This window comes from Cynocephalus volans, chromosome 2 (genome assembly GCF_027409185.1).
Source record: "Cynocephalus volans isolate mCynVol1 chromosome 2, mCynVol1.pri, whole genome shotgun sequence".
Taxonomy (NCBI): Eukaryota; Metazoa; Chordata; class Mammalia; order Dermoptera; family Cynocephalidae; genus Cynocephalus; species Cynocephalus volans.
The window spans coordinates 161,916,335-161,938,567 of NC_084461.1; the positions used below are offsets into that span (position 1 = coordinate 161,916,335).

At 43.5% G+C, this 22,233-nt stretch overlaps 1 protein-coding gene and 1 pseudogene across 1 annotated transcript in view; one reads left to right on the forward strand and one right to left on the reverse strand.

Annotated features, from left to right (window-relative positions):
- The window catches only part of SH3RF3 (SH3 domain containing ring finger 3), a 338,026-nt gene that overhangs the window by 107,249 nt on the left and 208,544 nt on the right, over positions 1 to 22,233 (forward strand). The window lies entirely within an intron of this gene.
- LOC134370172 (cytochrome c-like) lies at positions 18,537 to 18,849 on the reverse strand (annotated as a pseudogene).

Sequence of the window (22,233 nt, forward strand, 5' to 3'; positions counted from 1 at the left end):
ACTGGTGGTTTCTGCTGTGTTTCTTTATTCCCTGGTAGGCTGCTTCTTTCCACCTACTAGTTAAGTAGGCTGCCTCTCTCTAATCTCAGCTGACATGTGGCTGAGGACTACATACTAATTTTAACATTAGCCTAAGTAAAAATATAATTAGTATTTTTAGTCTGCTTCTGAGTTAAATCTCACCGTGAGTTCTGGAGGCAGCTGCAGAGCGTGTGGGATTATCTGTGTGCTGTTTCTTCTGTTCCTTGTTCCCTGTTCACTCGTGTTTAGTGATGCAGTGTTTACTCTAACTGGTTTAGGTGACACCATTTTACAAAACAGCTTTATTGAGATATATTTTACATATCATATAATTTGCTCTTTAAACTGCTCAGTCCATTGGCTTTCAGTGTATTCACAGAGCTGTGTATCCATCACTGTAATGAATTTTAGAACATTCGTTCCTTTTTATTGCTGAATCAGATTCCATTTCAAGAATGTGCCACATTTCATTTATCCATTCATCAGGCGATAGACATTGGTGTTGATTTCAATGTTTGGCTGTTATGAATAATGTTGCTATGAATATTCCTGTGTACGTTTCTGTGTGGACCGTGTTTACATTTCTCTTGGGTATATACCCAGGAGTGGAATTGCTGGGTAATATGATAACTTTGCTTAACCATTTGAGGAACTCCCAGACTGTTTTCCAATGTAGCCACATCATTTTACACTCTCGCAGCAATGTATGAAAATTCAGTTTCTCTGTGTTCTTGGCAACACACGTTATTACCTGCCTTACTGATTAGAGACATGCTAGTGGCTTCGTTATTTTTAGAGTTAGAAAATAATATAGAGTTGTTGCTGGAAATGCACGTATGGTTTGAGTTAGTACTTTATCACTTACTCCCTGTGTTGCTGGCTGAGTTGCTCAATTTCTCCGAGTCCTTGTTTGCCTGTCTACAAACAGGAGATGATTGTGCTTGTCTCACAGGATACCTGTAAGGATTGACCAAGGGATGTGAACCAGCAGCCTCTCAAACGTCACGATGCTCAGTAAGTCGGAGCCTCTATCACTGCACATGAAAGGGGAACAGATATGAGTCTCTGTCCCTTCCTTTCATCCTGTCTATACCTTCTTTTTGGAATGGGGTGATTAACAGTATGTTTTAGAGGAACATGGATTGTCCTGGCTGAGCAGAGATGAGCTGATTGGAAGCATCAAGGTGATGGAACCAGGAGTTCTCAGAGCTGTCCCTGGATTTTCCCTGATGATGCTTAAAGGGTCACTTAAACACTGCTGAACCCAGTTTTATACCTGAAAACTAAATAATACTGATTTTTAATGAGGTATAATTTACCTCAAGTTTTTTACAGTATAGTTCACATGTTTTGGCTTACAGTTTGGTGAATTTTGAAAAGCACTTGCAGTCGAGTGGCCCCTACCACAGTCAGGTGTGGGTTCCACGGCGTGTCCCCTGTGCTCCCCGCAGCCACGCCTCGCTCCCATGCCAGTCCTGCAGTCCCTTGCCAGCTGTCTGCTCCGTGGCTTTGCATGTTCCAGAGAATGTACGTGGGGTCACGCAGCTGGAGCCTTTGAGTTGGCTTCCCTTGCTCAGCACAGCACATTTGTGTCTTGTCCACGTCGTGTCTGTCAGCATCTTTTTCCTTTTCTATTCTGAGTCACACTCCATGGTATGGACACACTGCAGTTTGTGAATCCATTTAACACTGAAGGACGTTGGTTGTTTCCAGTTTTTAGCACTTAATAAAGCTACTGTAAACACTCACATAAAGGCTTTTGTATAAATGTGTTCCCATTTCACTTGGATAAATATTTAGGAGTGGGGTTGCTGGGTCATACGGTGCAGGGCATGTTTAACTTTTTAATAAATTGCCAGATTGTTTTCCAAAATAGCTATACCATGAAATTAATAATCTTTTAACCAATAACAGGCTGCTAGAATTTCTGTTGTCACTGAAAGTGTCACTGAAGTTTGTCAGGCTACTGGGTGTATGTGTCTGGCATCTTTAGAACTACCCTAATTCCTTACTAAGAATAAGCTTGGATCTTGATATTCACATTCTGTGACCTTTTGTGAATTGACTGGAGTCATGATCCTAAAAGTGTTTGTAGGTTTGCCATGAAATGCATGTTCTGTGGACAGATTCATGTAGGAAAACTTAAAGCTAAACAAAATGAAACTGTTTCTTTATTGTAGGATTCTTAGTGCCTAAAACTTGTGGCCCTTCTGGAGGGAGATGAGATAGGCAGTTTTTCTGAGATATCTCATGGAGCCAATGTTCTTTGGAATGCATTTTGGGGAACACTGTGCTGGCGTACATGAATTCCTTCTAGTGAGTTGCTTCTATCTGAAATGAAACATCTCTGTCAGTGTAGGCTCTGCTGTGCTGCAGCCGTAAACAGCCCTTGTTGACAGCTGTTCAAGACAGTGAAAGTTTATTTCTCGTCCATGCTGTGGGGGGCTCTGCTGCTTGTCTGTCGTACTCAGGAGCACAGGCTGATGAGAAGTAATTTGGCAAAAAATTACAGCACCCCCACTCTTGAAGCCTCCTGCCTAGAAGCAACACACGCCACGCCCGCTTACCTTCATTGGCCAGAACAACTTTCATGACCACACCTGACATCCTGGGGAAATTCAGCACGGCCTGGGGAAGAGGAGAAATGGCATACTGTGGGACAGTCCTAGTTACCACCTCAAATTCTGAAGGGCTCAAGGCAGACTAGAGGTTCTATTTTATGTCTGTTTATTTGGGTTGCAGGATGATGGTTCTATTTTATGTATCTGTGTATTTGGGTTGCGGGATGTGTGTCCTTCCCTCAGCGCTTGTTGTCACTGAAAGTGTGTCACTGAAGTTTGTCAGGCTACTGGGTGTATGTGTTTGGCATCTTTAGAACTACCCTAATTCCTCCAGCCCACGGGCCTTCATCTTCTCCTTTCCTAGGAGGCAGAGCTTGAGAAACAGGCCACAGAGTGATCCAGTTTTAGAGTTGTCGAGGGGAGAGGTTGGGTCTTGGAGACTGTCGAGCCCATGGTTTCCAAACACGTCATAGCAGGAGGAATCTTTTTTCAAATGAATGCTTACCAGGAAAGTCAGCATGTGAAAGGATAAACTGCGAATGGTTCTGGGAGAAGTGTGTTGGTGGGCCAAGAACTTTCACTATGAGATCCTCTTTCCCTTCCTACCTCTCTGCCTCCTCCTCCACCCCAGTAATCTCTAAAGGCCACCAAAGATTCCAGCTTGAGAAACCCCAATCCTTTCTAAGCCTTTATGTGTTAGCTATGTAGGGTGACTCGGTACAAACCAGGACACTTTTGAAAGCAGAAAGACTCTATTAACACTCATCGCAGGACAACAGGTGTGAGCAGCACATGGGCCATCTAGTCACCTGGAGGTGAGGAAACAGGAGAGCCCACAGCTGGATGTGTGAGATGCCGTGGGCATGGGCCTCTAAGGCTATTGTTTGTTTTTCATTTGCTGTTCAGTGTCAGTAGAGGGAGAGACGTGCAGGCCAGCATCCCCATGAGAGTGGGAGGTGAGTGACCTCCCTCCCCCACTGCTTGGCCAATGGGCCAATAAGGTTCATTGAACCTCTTAGACCTGCAAAACCAAATTGCACAGAAAAAGGTCTCCTGAGTTCCTTGCCCTAGCAAGGAAGGAGGCTGACTTGCTGTAACATGCATTAAACTTCCCCAGGATGAATGGTTATTTCTAGGGAACATTTTTAGAGCTCTTAATGACTTTGCCAAAGAGAAAGAAAACTCTTTCTGGTAGGGAAGCTGGCATCCAGTTACAGTGTTACGTTGGACCTTTTGTGAATGACCAAATCCCCCTGGGTCCAAAGGGCCAGGATTTTTCTACAGGCAAGGAGGGATGGGCGTGGGGATAGGACATGTCCCACGCAGTGCCCCCTTCCTGCAAAGCACCCCTGAATGAAACCATTCCCCACACTATGGGTGTGACTTGCCTGTTACTCCCATCCCCTCCTCCCCAAGTACACTGCAGGCACGTGACTGTGAGCCGTGCTTATTAGGAAGCAGAAAAGAATGTCATCTTTGGGTCAGTGCATTTTAGAAAATAAATGGTAGATTTGTTATGGTTATTTCTTTGCATGCACTTGGTTGGAGATGACATCGAACGAGAGCTCTATTTTGTTTAGAAATGGGGACAGTACTGTTCACCACTTCCACCAGAAGCAGCTGCCCAGATGGCGAAGTTTAAGGAAAGCTTAGGGTCAAAGTTGAGGAAAGGAAATCTTGTGAGGTGCTGCCTTGCCCCTGATTTCATTCTTACTTCCTGACACCCATGGGGCTGGGTCCTGTTTGCAGACTGGGGCTGTCCCTGAGCTGTGACATGGGTCAGGCATATCGTGCGACCCTGTGGTGACCTGTGCTTATAGCTCAGGTGACAAGCCAGAGTATATGAGGGGTTGGGGAGGAGCAGTCCCCAGAGAAATTTCAACTGGCTCAAGGGTTAAACGTGAGGGTACTCCGTAAAGTTCATGGAAAAATAGAATTGAAAGATAATACAAATCTTTCTGTGAACTTTTTGAACTACCCTCATATTAAAGACCCAGGCCATAGAAAGACCAAAAGAATCAGCACTTGGTGCCAGATGACTAGCCCAATTTAGAAGGGAAGGGGCCACACAGATGATAGTGTCATCCTCTTGAGTGCATACACTGTTAAAACAAGCTGAGAGGGCCGAGCCCGTGGCGCACTCGGTAGAGTGCGGCGCTGGGAGCGCGGCGACGCTCCCGCCGCGGGTTCGGATCCTATATAGGAATGAACGGTGCACTCACTGGCTGAGTGCCTGTCACAAAAAAAACAAAAAAAAAAACAAAAAAAAACTGAGAAATGGACAGAAGCATCAAGCAAAAAGACACAATACACATGGAAGAAAGATACAAGTATTACAGAATATATTTCAAAGAGTTAGGAATTTTAATATATGAAGAACTTATTTAAAGTGGTTGTTTAAAACTACTAAAACCTGATCATCAACAAAGAACATGTACAAATAATTCGTAACAGAGGAACTGACAATAATGTTGGAGGATGTTTGATCTTGATAATCTGAAAACGTGGAAGAGTGTTTGATCTTAGTAATCAAAGAGGTACACATTTAAAAAAATAAAATGCCATTCCTTAATGATGAAATTAACGAAGAGTGGAGGAAATGTGTAGTCTGATAAGTCTGTGGTGGGAGGCCAGTCAGACAAGGCTTTGGAGCCCAGCTGGGTGGCAGCCTTAGAATGCCCATGTCTTTGACTTAGGGATTACACCAGGGGATCTGCCAAAAGAAGATCCTCCTCAAACACACACAAAAACCCAATACCTTCTACACCAAGTTTTTATTTGAGTATTATAAAACAGAGCAAAAGTTGGCAGGCAACTTGAATATTACTAATAGCGTGGAGATTGTTAAATAATCTGTTGTATATGCAATTAGCTCGATGTTATGCATCTGATTTTAAAGGATTTTTATGAAGCCTAATTCAACATAAAAGTGTTGGCAGTATACCAAATGGAGGTATGTACACTGATACCACAATATTTTTAAATATCTTATAAACCTATGTACAGAGAAAAGGCTGGAAGACAACCACCAGAGCATCCACAGGTAGATCATGGGTGCTTTAAAACAAATTCCTCTTTTTTCTGTATTTTACAGTTTTCTTAATTGTTATGTATTTTTTTGATAATAATGAAAATAAAGCTTAATCTTTAAGCTCTTGACTGCCAGCCATTCAGTGTACTACTGTCAAGACCTCCTTGTTCTCATGCACAATGCTGGTCTGAGAGTTGCTGACTTAAAAGCAATTGTTATGTGTGTTCCCCTGTCCGGTGCTGGGAATCAGTTTGTGTGATGGTCATGGAAAAGTACTTTGTGCAGTTGTCACCTCCCCCTTTCAGAGCAGCCCTCGCTCATCTAACAATGTTTGGGAGACCAAGGTGGGGGGGGGGAGTGAAGAGAAGGTCCCCAGAGATGGGGAGTCACTGTCCATGTGGCCTGCATGCATTTCCCAGAAGAGTGTGTGTCCATCCAGGGTGGCTCTCCAGAGGCAGGAGAGAAGAGAGGAGGGAGGGAGCCTGTGACAGTTGATGGGGCGGCTCTCCATGGGACCTCCACTCCCGACTGCTGCTCCATGAGTGGGGAGCATAGTGATGTGGGGAGGAAACCCACGGTGCTCCTCACAGGTGACGCTTCCCCCTGGATGAGAGCAGAATGCTCCACTTTCCTGAAGCACCTCAGCAAATAGGTGTGACGTCCTTATTGTGCATAATCGGAAAATACGTAAGTTTTCACAGAACTATTTTTAGCATTATTGACAGCACTGTTTGAGAGCTTCTTAAACCCAGAGCGTGACTACAGGAAAAGGAGAGCTTTCCAGAGGGTGCACTCCACGGGGGACGGGGATGCCCTTGCTGCTAGAGCTGGAGCATGTCCTTTGCCCGACGGGGGTCACTCCACCAGTGGCTCTTGCAAAGCCAGCCGTTGGGGAGCGGGTCTACCCGGGCATGGTGTACAGCGCTGTGGCGCCTCTCCTGTCCTGAGCCCTGGGCACGTGGGGGACTGGGCGGCGACAGATGCAGAGCCCATGGAGAGGGGGTCCCCTCAGTGACCTTCCTCCTGCCAGTTCCTCATACCTGTGGAGCGTGAAAAGCTCCTGCTAGGTAGAGCAGTGACACCTGTACTGGAGACACATTACTCCTGGCAGCCTGAGGGAGTGCTTTGGTGACAGTTCAGTAGGTAATTTCCAAAGAAGTAATTTCTCTCTTCTCATGCAGAAATGAGTGGAATGAGGACGCGTTTTGCTGGTGATGATCTAGGCCTTTTTCCCCTCATCGAGTAAAACATTTTTGGGTCACATAGACTCGCTGTCATGGAGATTCTGAGTTCAGGCCCGCATCTGGTTGGGACACAGGCAGGTGTGCAGACCCGGTGTCTGCGGTTCAGATGGTGCCTGGGGATGGTCACCAGAGGCTCGTGCGGGGGGCGGGGTCAGAGGGACAGGGAGTTGGCCTGCGAGGCTGCATCTCCGGGGATGTCTCCACAGCCCCTGCCTCGTCCTGCAGGGACACACCAGCCACATGCACGGCGTCCCCAGTGTCCCTGTTTCCCCTGGACTTGCTGCCACCTCCTGCTGCGACACCCCATGCGGCTGGGGATGTGGTGCTGCTCGGGGCGGGAGCCACTCCCGCGCCTGCGGGATTGGCTCTGTCACTTCTTGTGGAACCGCAGGTCACCCACTTAACACCTCCGGGCCTCAGTTTCCTCACAGGCAAAATTAGGGGTGGACTTGATGGTCCCTTTCGGTTCTGTTAGTAGGAGAGTCCCCTGATATGGACCTGCAGTACTTTTACTTATTTATAAATAAACTTGTCATTGCAGTGGTTTCAAGGTTTTAAGCCTTGGGCGGCTGGAATCTTCTGTCTCTGGCCTGAATCATGGTTTCACACAAACCTGAGAGGCCACTGTATGGGAATGCACTCTTCCCTTTTCTCCTGAGTTGTTCCTGTTTTCCCCTGTTGTCCTTCTCCTTCCTAAACCCTGAGTGATTTTCTCCTCCCTCCTGGGCACTTGAGCCCCGACCCCCCATGGGGGCTGGATCCCCTCCCTCTCCTGGTCCCGTCTTCTTTCTCCCCCACCTCCTTATATGCACGTCCACACACGCCCACGTTTCTCCAGTAAACCCACAGCGCCAGCAAGGACTCCATAGAGCATCAGAAGATGATCCTTAAAAATGTGTTTAAATAAGTGACCTTAGTAATAAACTCTAAGAATGGGAGGCCACAGTGTCTAATAAACTAATAAAAATTAGTTCATGTTCAATGATGATGATAAAGAATGAGACAAGTTTGCACTCCTGTAAATCGAAAAGCAAACTCTCTTAAAAGCAATTTGTCTGTCTTTGCAAAGCGATTCCAGCCTGAGAATCTAACCACAAGAAAAAAGGAAAAATATTCATTTGTAAAAAAGTTAGTCATAGTGGCCATGATAAAGGATAGAAGGATATTGGGATATTTGAAGTAAAAAAAAAAAGAAGTATGAATTCTGTATGGGGCTTGAACCTCCCCACTTTTCCAGTGCTGTGTGTGGGGGCCGGGGGCTGCAAGGAGTGATTTAGGAATGCCTTCCTTTTCCTTTGAGTCTTGGAATTTCCCACAATGAGCTGGTGTAGCATTTTGTTGGCAGAAAATCAGATTCGAAAGCCTCCATCCTGCCTCCTCCCTCCTCTCACGTGCACCCCTCAGCGCCAGGCTCTGGCCCTCTCATTGGTTCCATCAGAGCCACGGGTGAAGGCCCCACTGACCCCTCCTCACCCACCTGGTGGCCTCTGCGGCTGCCTCCTCACCTTGGTTTCCGCCGGTGCTCTCCCCCACCCCGGGAGCCCTTTCCTCCTCGTCTCTGATGTCTTCCACTTTTCTTTCTTCTGTACATGTGTGTGTTTCGCTGGTCTCTTCAAGAATCTTCTTACTGTCCTTGGACCTGAAAGACTAATGTTCCCAGGGGCTGCCCTCACAGCGTGTCCTCCTGGCCTGACACCCTTGAGCAACCAGACTCAGACTAGAGGATTCCATCTCCCAATATTCCCTCGAGTGTGTAGTGTAAGTGCTGACTTGCGTAAGAAAAGCGTGCCGCGTAGAGCCCACCCCACCGGAGTCTTCCTCCTTCCCTTTCTCTCCGTTTTCCCTGGGCAGAACCTGCTCCAAGTAGAGTTGGTTTGTCCCTCATCTGTGTTGCTGTCCTGTCTTGTGTGTCCTTGCCCTTGGTGTCTTTGACTTCACCAGCACATTGGAATCACCTGGGGGAAGGGTTACAGTCCCAAGCCTGGGTCCCAGCCCAGCAGTTTGATGTCGTGGTCCGAGTGGAAGCTGGCATAGTGAGTTGCTGGCACCAGTGCTGGAGACCACTCTCTCCAGCTGGTGTCACGCTGTGTTGTGGATGGTCACACAGGCTGCACATTCACCCCTAGAGTCCTGACCCTTGGAGGTTGGGAATGCGACCAGGCCCCAGTCACTGACAGGACTCTGATCACGATCAACAGTCCATGGGCCAGAGATCTGTCTCCTCAGATCTGCCACGCATTTTCATACCTGTCTGTTTCCTTCTGCCCTCCCACTTAGCAGATGTTATAGAGTGCCTGCTGGGTGCCTGTCAGCTTCCTTGCACTGAGTACATGCTGGTGAATGAGAAAGAAGATGTTGCTGATCTCACAAAGTTTGCACTCCAGTGGGGGAGACCAACAAACATAAAATGTTCTCGAAGGAAAATCAGATGGGGGCAGGTGACACGCAGGTGATTAACATTATTGGATAGTGAAATAGAGAATGACAAAATGACTACTTTTACATGTGGTGGACAGGAACGTTTTTAAAGAGGTGGTGTCTAAGCCAAGTCCTGGAGGGGTGAGCAGTAAGGCAAAGACGAGGAGGGGAACACCTGGTACAGAGGTGCTGGCAAAGGTGGAAATGAGCTTGTTGTTTTCAGAGAACTACATGGAGGCCCGGCTGGTTTTGCAGGCGAGGGGACCAGTGTGCGTTGTGTTCTCATTGCACTGGGAAGTCATTGAGTGGCTTTAACCAGGGCAATGCCTGATCTTGTTTGCTTTAGAAAAATCTTGCCAGCTGCTACCCAGGGAAAAGATTGAGGGAGTCAAGGTTGGCAGCAAGTGACCAGATAGAGTGATTACAGTGTTATGGGCAAGGAACGATGGTGACTTAGGCTAGATTGTAGTGGTGGAGTTGGAGATAGATGGACAGTTTCAGGGTATGTTTGGAGGAGGCATCAACAGGTCTTACTGATCCATTAGATGTTTGGCCCGAAGGTTTAAATTGAGGACAACTGCTAGAGTTGTAGCTTCTGCAACTGGATGGATATTAGTATTATTTGCCAAAGTTGCAAAGATCGTTAAATATCCAAAGGGACTATAAAAATTTCTAACTGGAGCATATCAGTGTTGAGGTGTCTGTTAGATATCAATGTGGAGATATCAGGTAGTCAACTGGTTGTATGAGCTAGAGACACAGATTGCTGGAGTCAATGGCATTCAGTAAGGGTGGCCATGTGTTCTTGTTCTCCCAGAACAGTCCTGGTCTCCAGCTGTCATATCAATTATTAAAGGACACCTTTCCACTCTTGGCTTGTGCTATAATTTATACCATAATATTACATAGAGATGGCATTAAAGCCATGGGGCTAGAAAGGACACGAGAGAGAACACAAATGCAGAGAGAGCCGGGGCCACTCTGGCATGGCTGTGCAGGGGGGACCAGAGGAAGCAGCCACTGGGGTAGGAGAAAGCCAAGAGGGTGTCAAGTCATGGGAGAAGAATGTGCCTGGGAAGGGAGAAGAATGTGCCTGGGAAGGAAGAAGTGGCCTGAGTGATGGAGTGAACTAAGGACACACAAGTGACCACTGCCTGTGGCAGTTCCATAAGGACAGACCCAGTGGACAAGAAGATAGAAGCCCATATGGACTGAATTGAGGGGGGAGTATGCAGTGAGCTTAGACCTTCCCCATTCCCCCATTTTTCAGACCAAAATTGTACTTATTCTTAGGGAGCTAATTTAAAGTCATCTCCTCCATTAAAACTTACCTCAGCTTTTATTAGTGAGCTACTTGGAATTAATTGCCCTTTTACCTCTCATATCACTTGTTTAAAACTTTTCATGTGACAGTTTATTTATTGTTCTCTGTATTGTAGTCAAGTGTGCATGTCTGTTTCCCCACTAGACTATAGACCACTTGAGGGCAGGGACTGTTTCATTTCCATCTTTATTATCCCTCTGAACCTTAAACTGTCACAAATTCCATGAACCTACCAGACATTCAGTAGATGTCGAGTGGGTGAGTGAATGGAGAGTGAGTGAACAAGTGAGTGAATGAATGAGTGGGTGTGTAAATGAGTGAGTGAATGAATGAATGAGTGAAGGAGTGAATGTGTAAGACCCATGCACCATGCACAAATCCCACACACCAGGATAGCTCACTTCACAAAGACCACGAGACAGAGACCGTTGCAATCAGGCAAGAGGAGTTTTATTCTAGCATGCTGGGGTCACTTAGTCTCCTAGACAGAAGCGAACCTGAGCTTACAACACAAGCACCTTTTATACGGTTTTTCTGAACAGACCTTTATGACAGGATGAGTTGTTGGTTATCTGTGGCGCCTTTAGATTTATGGGTAGACTTTAGCAGGCTGGTACACCAATAGATTTGTGGCACCTTTAGATTTACAAGTGGGCTTTAGCAGGCTGGTACCCCAATAAGGAACAGTGCATTTCTCAATCATTTATCTTCCCCGGGGTCTGGCCAGGTGGCCTTTAGATAAGGAACTAGTCAGTTCCTGGAACCGGGTGGGGGGTCATTCCCTTCCTGGAATGTTTAGTGTGCTCAGGCCTGCCTGACCTTTATATGGCCCCTTAGAAGCTGTTTTACTTAAAATGTTTTTAGCAAGCATTTATTACAAAACTGCATATATTAAAGTTACATTTTTCTACAATTCCTCTACAATTTTCTATAATTCCCCTACAAATGGAGAGTGAGTGGATGAGGGAGTGGACAAGTGAGTGAATGAGTGAATAACTGGAGTGAATGGAGAGAGTGGATGAGTGAGTGAATGAATGAGTGAAGGAGTGAATGGAGAGTGAGTGGATGAGGGAGTGAATGAGTGAGTGAAGGAGTGAAAGAGAGTGAGGGCGTGTGCATGTGTGTGGATGAGTGAGTGTGAAGGAGTAAGTGGGTGGGTGGGCGAATGAGTGAAGGAGTGAGTGGAAGGTGAGTGGGTGAGCGAGTTTGAGTGAAGGCTTAGACACCCGTGGAGTTGGTACTGGTGACACGTGCAGCAGAACAGCACGGGCAGTACTGTTTCCTCTGCCCAACTCATTTGCTCATAAGTAAAAGCTTTTGCCACCAGTGATGATCAGTAAACACTGCAATGGATAATTGTAGGGAGGGTATCTTCTAGAATTCTGATGGAAACCATAGTTTCCTTGAACTGAAAATTTAGCAAATCCTCTAGCTATTTTTTTGTTTTCCTTGTACTGTTTGAAGGATACACTATTTATGGATTGCAAAACAGTAGATTCTAATCTGAGCTAGAGATGAAATGCAAGGGGAGCATAAAACAGTTAAAAAGCACACAGTACTGACAACAAAGCATTATGCAAAAGCTTTTTCAGGAAAATGTGCATATTTTGCGCTTAGGAGCAGCTCAGCAAAGCAGCATATGCTGATTTGTTGTGATATATAAACCTCTGGTTGTATTAGGAAAGGAAATACTATGTTAAGTCTTTAGGCAAAACCATCAGTACTGGTTTTCACCAATGAATGCAATTCTGTCTTCCTGATGCTTTGGAAATGCCCCCAAAGAAATGCCAAATGAGAGTGAAAATTAAGTTTAAAGGGTCCTAAGCTATGTGGAGCTATCATTTTAAGATGAGGGCTATTCTACCTAGTAGTTGCTATAGGATTAAGCTGGTAGAAAGAGGAAAACCCAAGAATGCCAGTTGGTAGGAGGAGGTGTTATCAGAATTTCTGTTAGGTAATCACAGGAGGAAATCTGGGAATAATATTATCTGCAGCACTGAAAATCACAGCCTGCAGAAATGGGAGTCAAAGTCACCAGGGGAGATTCACATACCACTTCCGCTGCAGCCTGCGCCACCGTCATGAGTGGGGTCTGAGTGGTGTGGACACAATTAGACGCCAGACAAGGTTGGGGGCCTTGGGCTTGCTCTTGGGTTTGGCCCTCCAGTATGTGCCAGCGTCTGTGGGGGGTGGGCACAGTTCTTGCTGTCCTTGCTGGTCCGTGGCATTTGTTCTGGGCAGCCTTCTGCTGAGGGACCCACTGCCCAGCTCTCAGCAGATAGGAGGGAGGGTCTCTGGGCCACCTCAGCATAAGTTCCTCTACCAGGGCACAGGGCACAGCAGGCTTTTGAGATATGGCCTCCGTGCTCCCACTGGACGGACAGACCCTGTCTCTGAAGGGTCAGCTCACTGGCTGCTCTGAGGTTGTAGACACAAAGATGGCAGGAGCAGAGCTGCCTGTTGCCGAACTAAGGGTGAGGACTGTGCCTGTGGTCACTTCCTTCTGCCCCCACATCGAGGCTAGTGTTGGTCTCCACTGTAACTGGATTTCCCTCTTTATTTCCTTGTGGTGGTTTTAGTTGGAAGGCTCAGACCCTCAGTCTGGCCAAAAAATTTGCACATTGGTTCTTCCTGTGTGAGTTGATAATTTTCCTTTCCAAATGTCAACTAGAAATCAAAAGTAAATTAATTTCCATTTTTCTAGGACAAGCTGTATCACTAAACTGACTTGTTATTACAGGAACTTAGGCTTTGAGGAGGCAAATTTAAGGCACTCTATGAAATAGCTTCATGATTTTTCATGTTTGCTTTTTATCCCTTGAACTGGGACCAGATTCATTAAGATTTATCTGCAAAGTTGGCTGCAATAAATATACTGACCAATTCAGGAAATTCATTGTAATTCATCATTTTTGCTATAATTCCTTGACTTTCAGATTTTCTGGTTAAAGTTGCCTCAAGGGACTCAGATCTATTATGGAGTTTGTAAATGCCCTAATGTTGAGAACTCTTAGACTTGGAATGTAGAGTATTTAACACGATCTTGGGCATTGCTTATTGGACTCAGGAAATCCTTTGAGGGAAGAAAAAATATGCCACTGTAATGAAAGTTGCTAAGCTGTCTCATTCACAAAAACAATGTGGTGAAGCAAAAAAGTATATGGATTTTTGAAATCAGGACACGTGGGTTCAAATTTCAGTTTTCAAACCGGGACTATGATAATGTTGGGTAAGTTACATAACCTCTTTGAGCTTGTTTCTTCATTTGGAAGAATGAAGGGGAGGTTAAAGCAGGTTGTCTTAATCTGTTCCAGCTGCTATAACAAAAGACCATAAACTGAGTAGCTTATAAGCAACAGAAATTTATTTCTCACACTTCTGGAAGCTGGAAGAACAAGACCAAGGTGCTGGCAGATTTGCTCTTTGGTGAGGGCCACTTCCTGGTTCATAGGTGGCATCTGGTGCTGGGGCCCTCTGACTCAGGGCTGCTGGTGAGTGCTGCGGCACAGCCATGAGGAAGGGTTTTCAGTGGCTGAGGAGGACCCCCCTTGTGGGAAGCTGATTAGTTTCTTTCTGGTCAGACCTACCACTGTTTACGTTGATGTGACATCTTACCTGGAATCACAGCTGTGTTCAACTGTAAAACGGTCTTAACTTTTCATTTTCCCATATTTGAGGGGGGGGGGGACTAAAATTCCACGGGTGCATGGATATTGTCCCGAGATGCAAAGTTTTGGGTTTGTAAAGGGACCAGGGAGCAATGAGGAAACAGAACAGACTTGGGTTACACCTACACACACATGCCCACAGATTGCATGCTGCAGTTTATTCCTTTAATTTCTAGTAGCCAGTGGCATGCCAAGGGTGGCTTTGGAGAACTCCCTTGAGCCCTTCCTCCAGAACTCCACAGCCCCCTCCCTGACCTCCCATTAGTCTTCAAATAAGCTTACTTCCTAAGTGAAACTTTCTGATCTTTCAGGGCAGAAAGTCCTGCAGCTCTTCACTACCTGCTGCCCAACCTTTCCCATGGGGATAATCACTTCTGGAAGTTTTTGTGCAAAACCATTCTTCATCTTGGTGTACAAAGGCGGGGTGGCACATCAGTCTGGCCTGCTGTGCTCCTGCCATGCAGGAGCTCTCTCAGGTTAGGCTTGGCAGTCTCTCCCCTCTATAAACAAGGGTATGAGTGTCCCCAGCTCTTCAGGTTTGACAGGCTGGCTGCATTAGTCTTTTGTTAGTTCCTGATTGCTAGTGAAAGAGAACATCTTGTTTTTTTCCTGTATCATTTACTGCATAACAAACACTCTCAAAACTTAGAGGCTTAAAATAACACCCATTTATTTAGCTTACAGTTCTGTGTGTTGGTTGGGATTACTGGGCTGGCAGGGATTGCTGGGGTCTATCCCCACATGGTTTCTTATCTCCCAGAAGGCTAATCTGGGCTTCTTCACATGGTGGACTGAGGGCTCCAATAAGCAGCAAAAGAAGACAGACTCCAATGTGCATGCACTTTTTAAACAGGGCTTGTGGTGTAATTGTTGTTGTCCCATTGGCCAAGGTAAGCCACATGGCCACCGAGACTAGAATCAATGCAGAAGGAACTGTCCAAGGGTCTGGATCCAGAGGGACATGAATCAATTGGAATCTATTATTGTACAATTCACAATAATGGCCACTGCCTGTTTTTCTTTTGATTGTTGATCTTTTATACTGGTAGAAGTTCTTTATATATTCTGAATACTAATTCTTTCATAGCTATATGTGTTGATTTTGGATAAAAAGAAATTCTTAGTAAACAAGGTCAACTCTATCCATCTTTTTTTTTTAAATTTCTTTTGTTTTGTGTATTGCTTAAAAAAATCTTCTCCTACCATGAAGTCATGAAGATATCCTTCTGTGTCATCTCCTGAAAGTTTTATGGTTTTGCCTCTTGTGGTTATGTTTTGTCATTCTTTTTTTTTTTTTCCTTTTGGTAGGATAATTGAGAGGCATTTTTTATTAAGGAAAAAATGAAAATTTTCCTCTCCTCATCAACATCATTTATACAGGAATAGTGTTTTCCCCATGGAGTTAAACAGGTTTTCCTACCCTGTAGTCAGTTCTAGTCTAGGACAATTGCAGTGCATAAATAGACACCTTGAGACATTAATCAACAAATATACATATTGAATAGGTTTGAATAAATGCAAGCAAATAATTAGTACATTTGGTGAGCAAAAATAAAAATGAAAAACTGCCTTTCTTTAACTAACTTCAACTAAACAACCCCGTCTACCCCCACCCAGTTCTTTCCTTCAGGATTTTGTTGAAAATTTATTTGGTAAAAGAAGAGGGCCTGAGCAGTAATTTTTAAGATAGAGGGAAGAAAACCCAACATATAATCGTCATAAAAATCCTTGACCAAGTTGATATTAATGCCATGGTCCTTTAGAGGAAGCCCAAGCTCAGTCTGGTTGAGACTCCCCAAGGGGGTAAGTGGTGGTGGTGGGGTAAGTGGTGAAGGGAGTGGAGGAGGGAGGGCTCCGGCCAGGTGTGCCTGAGTTTTCTCTTGGATTAACCTGCTTTCCCTGGGTCTCCTGAGATTCATAAGAGAGGAATCCCCTTCCTCCTGCACCAATTCTCTCCCTACAAAATGTTAAACCAAGTGAAATACAGACACAAACCTTGTTGTTTTTACTATGACTGGCATCAGTGTTTTTTAATGGCAAAACAATAGGTGCTACATATTTTCTAATTTTGATTTTTGTGTTTCTGTCCTTAATGTTTTTCTTTACTCCTAGGAATGTTCCCCAAGGTTTTGATATAATTCAGTAATTAGTATTTTTGAAAATGAGCCTGAACAGAGTAATAAGAAATTTCAGAACATTGGAAGCCCTAGGGAAAACCTCTCACCCAGCACTGGCTGGGTAGAGCCAGACCTGGAGGCGAGCATATACACACGCAGCATGTTGAAATCTCCTGTCAGCTCCAAGCTCACTTTTGAGCTTAGCAGCATGAGCTGTATTGTATATGGCTTAATTTCTTCATGAAGTGATCATCTATTGTAATACATTTTCATATACTCAGAAGACTTACCAGGTTTAAATATTTATTATTATTATTAAATTTACCTTTCTTTCTTAAATATAATAAATACACAAAAACCTTTATCAAAATAATAATAATGACGTAATAATAATGATATATTTTCTGGGCTGAATTTAGAAAACTTTATAATCTGGGCCGGCCCCGTGGCTCACTCAGGAGAGTGCAGTGCTGGTAGCGCCAAGGCCGCGGGTTCGGATCCTAATAGGGATGGCCGGTGCGCTCACTGGCTGAGTGCCGGTCATGAAAAAAATGACAAAAAAAAAGAAAAAAAAAAAAACTTTATAATCTGAAACAAATACAGAAAACTTGTTTATCTCAAAGGAAAAAATGGAAACAAACTACAAAAACTTGCTGAATTTAATTTCTGCTTCTGCTGTAATTTAGTAATTAGCTAAAAGAAAACAAAAATGCCTTGATAGGAATTTAGGACTTTTAGGAATTTTGAAGCCCTGGGGGAAAATTATACCCAATGTTGGTTAGGTAGGACAAAAAGTCAAATCAGTTACTTGGAGTAAATTCAAGTAAGTGCAAATCTTTTAAAATTTCTAAGTTAACTTTGTTCATTTAAGAATATAGATTGTATTTTGTGTAACCTGATTTTTTTCATAAAATTATCTTCTAAGGAAGAATTGGTTATATTAAAAAATACGAAATGTTTAATACTTTTTTAATACCATGTTTCTAATACCTTTAAATATATATTGAATTTTAAGAGGGTGGATTCTTTTCTTTTTCATTCAAAGTACTTTTTTATTATTTTTTTCATGTCTGTGATTTTTTAAATTATCTTAAGTCTTATAATCACATAATTTACAAGTTTATCACTCTTTAACTTTAATCATTCTAAGAGCTGGCAAAAGCACTGTTACCAATACACACACAGTAGTTCTACAGTTTTACATGTTTTTGAATGCCTGTTTGAAGACAATCCTAAATTATAACTGAGCTTGACTTATCAAAAGTAAAGTTTAACTTGGTATTATATGTTGTCACCCTGACTTTTAAAAGCATCTGTCCTTGCCGACCCCGTGGCTCACTCCGGCGAGTGCAGCGCTGGGAGCGCCGAGGTGTTGGGAGCACCGAGGCTGCAGGTTCGGATCCTATATAGGGATGGCCGGTGCACTCACTGGCTGAGTGCAGTGTGGGCCACACCAAGCCATGTGGGTTACAATCCCCTTACCGGTCACACACACACACACAAATAAAATAAAATAAAATAAAAGCTTCTGTCCCCATATGTCATCTATAAAATATGACAAGTGTTAAATATTCTTTACTTGATATTATACATAAACCACACTAAAGTGCCTTTCAGTAAGTAAAAGGCAGCATTTTAGATACAGGGAATTCTAATTAGATTGTCATAGTTAAGACCAAAAATATGAAGTAGACATTGCTACTTTATCTTTAGCCCTGCCCTTAACAATGTAATGAACACAAATTAAGACACAGGTGAGTCTTGCTCAGTTGAGACAGTGAAGAGATTTCCCCAGTATTTAAATTTATTCATTTAATCAGTCATATAAATCTAGATATAAACCAGTCTCGTAGGTTTTGAGATGGCATTCGCCATCTTTGTGAAAAGTTGAACATTACTGATCAAGTCCAATTATATCTTTAGTAGGGGAAAACAGCGATAGCATTTACTGAACTGGAATTACTATCAAAATTCAAAAAACCTGTCACATTCATTTAACCACAGACCAGTGTTACTTAAATCAGGACCATCCAACAAAAATATTCTGTCGGTCATGCATGATCTGAATTCTGGTGTATGGGATCAGTTAAATTATAGTACACATAAGAAGTCAAGAGACTTGTTTTGTAGTAGATGAGGCAGTGGCCAACTACTACTCATTAGTAGCTTTTTTGAGATAAGCTGTCAAGTCTGCCCTTTCTGCCTTCTTCATGCCAGCAAAGATCCTTTTCGTTCCAGGGATATACTTCTTGGGATTCTCAAACACTCCATCAGCGTCTCCTCTCCCAGGTGATGCCTTTGCTCTTGCTGGCATCTGTGTGAGAGAACCCAGTGGCCTGATCCGTCTTCCGCCCACACAGACCACGGGGACTGGGCCCAGTCTCGTGCTTGCCTCCCTTTTCCACGGTGTGGCACTGGGCACGCTTCTGAACAAAAGTCCTCTTGCCTTTCTCAACATCACCCATTTTTAATTCTCTCTTTTGTGCTACAAAGGTTCCTGCTCAGAAGCCAGACGTTCTGCTCTTTAAGTCCAAGGACACACTGTTATTATTCAAAATATTTTAACATTTACTTGTACATATGTGTGGGGTACAGTGTGTTGTTACAATACATGTATATGCTGCACAGTGATTCACATAGGGTAGATAGCACAGTTTTGTACCTACTAGTCCACCACTTTTCCTAAGAGGTTGGATTCTAAGGTTCTAGACTTTGAATTCTCATTATTATGTTCTTATATAGGTAAAAATACTCCATAATAAAACAAGATAAAACTTTCACCATTATAATGAAATGGGATGTTTTAGGCTTCATCTAGAAACTTTACAGTGTCCAGCAGAAGCGGAAAGTTTATCTTTCAGAAGAGTATCTGAGTGCAAACCCTCCAAATTTTCTGAATTTAATGTTTGCATCTGAAATTGTTTCCCCAGTTTCATTTTCTGAGCTTCTAGCATGGGTGCTTTCTCCTTTTACAAGGCTTCTGTGCTATCGTCTTCATGGGTCAACCAGCTGTTCCAGTGTTCCTGGGACTAAAAGATTTCCTGGAATGTGGGAATTTCGCTGCTAAAATTGGGAATATCCCAAGCAAGCTGAAAGTAGTCAGTCACCATATTCTTCATGAACTCCAAAAAACAAAATTTCCTAGTTCAGATTTATACACTCATGTCTAGCTTTTAAATTTGATTGATTTGTTTCCTATGGGGGGGTAGGGATGGGCAGAAGCAACATTTATGAAACAAGAGTTCCATGGTTGGCTGTGTGGGGAGTCTCAGGAGGTGGGCGGGCTGGGGAGGATGTTCCTTGTTGCAAACCTCTGATATTTCCCAGGTTTGCTACTTGTTTTCTGATTTAGGCAATGGTAGCATTGCTTACATCTACGATTTTCATGTTACATCTAAGATGGGTCACAAACCCTCCACATGCAGGTCTATGAGCCAGGTAATAGGAAAAGGTCCTGGGAGCTGTGGTTGAAGAAATAATAGGCTTTATTCAGAGCTAGGAGCAGCCACCCTAGTGGCTTCCCAGAGTGTCCCCAGAAGCACCTGTGTATCAGAGCCGTTAGTCCTTTTTACTTAGGTCCATAACCCAAAACACCTGGGTGCACGTGTGCAATTACATTAGACAGTAACAAGGAGCACCTGGGCGCACGTGCATATTTACATCAGATGCTCGGCAAGATTCTGAACATCTGAGGGGACCTGACCATTTTTCTATATTTTCCCAATACTGGGTCATTTGGAAAGGAAGTTGACTATCTGGAAAATAGAACATAGAACAGGTGGTTATTAAGCCACCAGGCCAAGAAGAGATCTTGATTTCTCTTTGATTTAGATGTAAAGATTGCTGTGTAGATTGGCATACAAAGATTTGCAATATGCAGTTTGAGAAAATAATTATTCAGGGAGCAGAGATCAGGAAGTGATATATAAGCTTTTATCTTAAACTGCATTTTCTTTATTCTAAACCATTATACCCTTTAATTCCCCTCCCACAGCTCTTAGGGCTGCCATGTGGGGCTGTGCAGGTTGTGCACGGTACTGTTCACATCACATTTATTTCAGATCTGTCTTAATACGTGATTTTCTGACTCGCAAAAGAATTTCCCTGGGCTAGGGGCAGCGACATAAGTGCCTGCCAAACCACTCCAGCAATGATGCTTAGAGGAAAGCAGGAAGGAAACCAAATATCTCTTCTGCTAACATTTTACAGCCTTCCCCATCCGCACTCCAGACCTTCAGTTGTCTGCAGTAAGATGATCAGTCTGTTTTTCTTGAGTTTGTAATGTTTAGAGTACAGACCCAGGAGCCAGTGCCACAATTTTCTACCTGCATAATCGTGAAACATACAAAATTAGCAAATAATACATCAAAATAATCTTGACGCTGTTCTCACCAGAGATGCTGTAACCTCTATAATTATGGTACTGTTCATTTAAGAACTCTGGGAATGACTTTCCAAGTTGTTTAAGTAAAGAAACTATTGGATATCGATATGCAGGAGAATGAAACTAGATCCATACCTCTCACCGTATACTAAAATCAACTCAAAGTGGATTAAGGATTTAAATATACACCCTGAGACAATAAAACTTCTTAAAGAAAACATAGGAGAAACACTTCAGGAAATAGGACTGGGCACAGACTTCATGAATACGACCCCAAAAGCACGGGCAACCAAAGGAAAAATAAACAAATGGGATTATATCAAACTAAAAAGCTTCTGCACAGCAAAAGAAACAATTAAAAGAGTTAAAAGACAACCAACAGAGTGGGAGAAAATATTTGCCAAATATACATCTGACAAAGGATTAATATCCAGAATATACAAGGAACTCAAACAACTTTACAAGAAGAAAACAAGCAACCCAATTAAAAAATGGGCAAAAGAGCTAAGTAGGCATTTCTCTAAGGAAGATATCCAAATGGCCAACAGACATATGAAAAAATGCTCAACATCACTCAGCATCCGGGAAATGCAAATCAAAACCACATTGAGATACCATCTAACCCCAGTTAGGATGGCTAAAATCCAAAAGACTATGAACGATAAATGCTGGCGAGGCTGCGGAGAAAAAGGAACTCTCATACATTGTTGGTGGGACTGCAAAATGGTGCAGCCTCTATGGAAAATGGTATGGAGGTTCCTCAAACAATTGCAGATAGATCTACCATACGACCCAGCCATCCCACTGTTGGGAATATACCCAGAGGAATGGAAATCATCAAGTCGAAGGTATACCTGTTCCCCAGTGTTCATCGCAGCACTCTTTACAATAGCCAAGAATTGGAACCAGCCCAAATGCCCATCATCAGATGAGTGGATACGGAAAATGTGGTACATCTACACAATGGAATACTACTCAGCTATAAAAACGAATGAAATACTGCCATTTGCAACAACATGGATGGACCTTGAGAGAATTATATTAAGTGAAACAAGTCAGGCACAGAAAGAGAAATACCACATGTTCTCACTTATTGGAGGGAGCTAAAAATTAATATATAAATTCACACACACACATACACACACACACACACACACACAAACCGGGGGGGGGGGGGAAGAAGATATAACAACCACAATTATTTGAAGTTGATACAACAAGCAAACAGAAAGGACATTGTTGGGGGGGAGGGGGGGAGGGAGAAGGGAGGGAGGTTTTGGTGATGGGGAGCAATAATCAGCTACAATGTATATCGACAAAATAAAATTAAAAAAAAAAAAAAAAAAAAGAATAAGAAACAATGAAATGGGAATCCTCAGAATTTTCCAAATAATGGAGTTCCCTAACTTTAACCTTAATCTATAAAGTTACATTAACTGTTTTCAAGTTTGAAAATTGGATATAT